Genomic DNA, 4639 nt, shown 5'->3' on the forward strand with positions numbered 1-4639 from the left:
CCATAAGCAGAAGCGTTTGTTAACGCGGTTGATGTAGTCGAACTTCTTCGTGATCCAATTGATCGAGTACTGAACGTACGGCACCTCCGGGTCTGGCACACGTTCAGATCAGTGACGTCCTCGCCGTCTTGATCCAGCAAGACGGCGAAGTAGTGGATGAGTTCCAGCAGCACGACGGCGTGGTGACGGTGGTGGTGATGCTATCTCCGCAAGGCTTCACCTAAGCACTACGAAAATATGACCGAGGGACGAAACTGTGGAGGGGGGCGCCGCACACGGCTAAGAGATTGTCGTGGTTCTGTGTGGTGCCCCCTCCCACATATAAATAGGTGGGGGACAGGGGAGCAGCCATGAGGCACCCCAAGTAGGGTCGAATCCTACTTGGGGTCCTCCCCAAGCCGCCCCCCTTCCTTATTTGAGTGCGGGAGGAAGGCAGGGGAGGTGGCGCCCCCTTTCCTTTCTCTCATGAGGAGGGAAAGGCAGGAGGGGCTACCCCTCCCCTTTCCTTCCCTTAGGGTCGGCCGACCAGGGACAGGGGCGCGCCAGCCCCCCCTTGGCCCGTTAGGCCCATAGACCTCCCGGGGGAGTCCGTAACCCCTTCCAGTGATCTGATGACTACCTAGTGTACTTCAAAACTTTTCCAGTGTACGAATATCATCATCCTATATATCAATCTTTACCTCCGAACCATTCCGGAACTCCTTGGCATGTCCGTGATCTCATCCGGGACTCTGAACAACATTCGGTCACCAATTCCATATAACTCATATAACACTATATCGTTAACGAACGTTAAGTGTGTAGACATGACCGAGACACCTCTCTGGTCAATAACCAATAGCGTAACCTGGATGCCCATATTGGCTCCTACATATTCTACAAAGATCTTTATCGGTCGAACCTTATGATAACATACGTAATTCCCTTTGTCCATCGGTATGTTACTTGCCCGAGGTTCGATCGTTGGTATCTTCATACCTAGTTCAATCTCGTTACCGGCAAGTCTCTTTGCTCGTTCCATAATACATCATCTTGTAACTAACTCCTTAGTCACTTTGCTTGCAAGGCTTCTTATGATGTGTACACCGAGAGGGCCCAGAGATACCTCTCTGATACTCGAAGTGACAAATCCTAATCTCGATCTATGCCAACTCAACAAACACCTTTCGAGATACCTGTAGAGCATCTTTATGATCAGCTAGTTATGTTGTGACGTTTGATAGCACACAAGGTATTCCTCCGGTATCCGGGAGTTTCATAATCTCATAGTCGAACGAATATGTATTTGACACTAAGAAAGCAATAGCAATAAACTAAATGATCAATATGCTAAGCTAACGGATGGGTCTTGTCCATCACATTATTCTCCTAATGATGTGATCCCATTATCAAATGATAACACATGTCTATGGTTAGGAAACCTTAACCATCTTTAATCGACGAGCTAGTCTAATAGAGGCTTACCAGGGACACAGTATTTGTTTATGTATTCACACATGTATTTAAGTTTCCGATCAATACAATTCTAGCATGAATAATAAACCTTTATCATGAATAAGGAAATATAAAAGAACAAATTTATTATTGCCTCTAGGGCATATTTCCTTCAATACCACAGCCAGAAACCCTAACAGTTCGGTTTCACCGATACGGATCTCGGTATCACCTGGATGGCCTTGCCAACACCCTGATACAAATTGCAGTTATTTCGGTCTCACCAAAATAGCAATCAGTCTCACCGAGATGGCTTGACCAACTCTCTGTTGCCTTATTGCTTCACTTCGGTCTCACCGAGTTGATGCAATCGATGCCACCGAGACGCGGTTTGCCCTAAGCTGTAGCACACCGGTCCCACCGAGTTGTTCCAGTCGGTCCCACCGAGATTCCTAACATTCACATTTTTGAACATATCGGTGCCACCCAGTTTAACCATTCGGTCCCACCGACAAGAGTCAAATGTGTGTAACAGTTAGATTTTGTGTGGAGGCTATATATACCCCTCCACCCCCTTCTCCATTTGTGAGAGAACCATCAGAACGCGCCTACGCTTCCACCATGCATTTTCTGAGAGAGAACCACCTACTCATGTGTTGAGATCAAGACATTCCAACCCTACCACAAGAGTCTTGATTTCTAGCCTTCCCCAAGTTACTTTCCACTCAAATCATCTTTCCACCATAGCCAAATGTGTGTGTGTGAGAGAGAGTTGCGTGTTGGGGAGACTATCATTTGAAGCACAAGAGCAAGGAGTTCATCATCAACACACCATCTATTATCTTTTGGAGAGTGGTGTCTCCTAGATTGTTTAGGTGTCGCTTGGGAGCCTTGATGTCGGCTAGGACTACATCGGTATTTCCCCAAAGAGGAAGGGATGATGCAGCATAGTGATGGTAGGTATTTCCCTCCGTGATGAAACCAAGGTGATTGAACCAATAGGAGGACCAAGCAACACAACGTAAACAGCCCCTGCACACAAATAACAACCACTCGCAACCCGACGTGTAAAAGGGGTTGTCAATCCCTTTCGGGCACCTCAAATTGGTGCGTGGACGGGGGAAAGTTGTAATAGATTTAATAAATAGATCGCAAATAAAATAAAGTACAGCAAAGTATTTTTGTATTTTTGGTTTAATAGATCTGAAAAAAATGCAAAGGAAAAGTAGATCACAAAGGCAAATATATGAGAAAGAGACCCGGGGGCCGTAAGTTTCACTAGTGGCTTCTCTCGAGAAAAATAGCAAACGGTGGGTGAACAAATTACTGTTGGGCAATTGATAGAACTTCAAATAATCATGACGATATCCAGGCAATGATCATTATATAGGCATCACGTCCAAGATAGTAGACCGGCTCCTGCCAGCATCTACTACTATTACTCCACACATCGACCGCTATCCAGCATGCATCTAGTGTATTAAGTTCATGGAGAAACGGAGTAATGCAATAAGAACGATGACATGATGTAGACAAGATCTATCTATGTAGAGATAGACCCCATCGTTTTGTCCTTAGTAGCAACGATACATACGTGTTGGTTCCCCTTCTGTCACTGGGATCAAGCACCATAAGATCGAACCCACTACAAAGCACCTCTTCCCATTGCAAGATAAATAGATCAAGTTGGCCAAACAAATCCCAAATATCGGAGAAGAAATACGAGGCTATAAGAGATCATGCATAAAAGAGATCAAAGAAACTCAAATACTTTCATGGATATAAAAAGATATAACTGATCATAAACTCAAAGTTCATCGGATCCCAACAAACACACCGCAAAAAGAGTTACATCATATGGATCTCCAAGAGACCATTGTATTGAGAATTCAGCGAGAGAGAGAGAGAGAGAGAGAGAGAGAGAGAGAGAGAGGAAGCAATCTAGCTACTAACTACATACCCGAAGGTCTACAAAGAACTACTCACGCATCATCGGAGAGGCACCAATGGAGGTGGTGAACCCCATCCGAGATGGTGTCTAGATTGGATCTGGTGGTTTTGGACTCTGCGCCGGCTGGATCAATATTTTGTCGACTCCCCTAGGGTTTTGGGAATATTGGGGTATTTATAAAGCAAAGAGGCGGTCCGGGGGGCACCCCAGGTGGGCACAACCCACCAGGGCACGCCTGGGCCTCCTGGCGCGCCCTGGTGGGTTGTGCTCTCCTTGGAGCACCCCCCCCAGGTGCAGCCGGGGCCCATTAGGTGTCTTCTAGTCAAAAAAAATTCTCCGTGAAGTTTCGTTGCATTTGGATCCGTTTGGTATTGATTTCCTGCGATGTAAAAAACATGCAGAAAACAGCAACTTGCACTTGGCACTATGTCAATAGGTTAGTACCAAAAAATGATATAAAATGACTATAAAATGATTATAAAACATCCAAGATTGATAATATAACAGCATGGAACAATCAAAAATTATAGATACGTTGGAGATGTATCAGCATCCCCAAGCTTAACTCCTACTCGTCCTCGAGTAGGTAAGTGATAAAAACAGAATTTTTGATGTGGAATGCTGCCTAACATGTCATATCATAATCTTTTATTTATAGCATGGACATTTGGACTTTTATGTGACTCAAAGCAATAGTCTAGTTTTGACATGATAATTTAAATACTCAAGCATATCAACAAGCAACCATGTCTTTCAAAATATCAACGCTAAAATAAGTTATCCCTAGCCCATCATGCTCAACCATTGATCCATTCATGAAACACACTCGCATATTAACTACACCCAATACTCAAGTACGATCATATTGCCTCCTAGTTGGTGCTTTTATAAGAGAAGATGGAGACTCAAATTCAAAAATAGAAATTGCATAAAGTAAATGAAAGGCCCTTCGCAGAGGGAAGTAGGGATTTGTAGAGGTGCCAGAGCTCAAAGTGAAAAATTTAGAGATACAAACAGTTTGGGAGGTGTATCCTTCCCACCAACGAAAAGGACTTAGAGTTCCCAACACTTTCCATGCTAGATATATCATAGGCAGTTCCCAAACAGAATAAAGTTTATTCCTTTTTCAACCATACTTTCACTTTCTATGGCTAGCCGTATCCACGGGTGCCCTACATACCAACACTATCCAATGAATTTATTATTTGACAACGTAAAGTAAATTCATTTTTCATTTCGGGACTGGGCATCCCT

This window comes from Aegilops tauschii, chromosome 2 (assembly GCF_002575655.3).
Source record: "Aegilops tauschii subsp. strangulata cultivar AL8/78 chromosome 2, Aet v6.0, whole genome shotgun sequence".
Taxonomy (NCBI): domain Eukaryota; kingdom Viridiplantae; phylum Streptophyta; class Magnoliopsida; order Poales; family Poaceae; genus Aegilops; species Aegilops tauschii.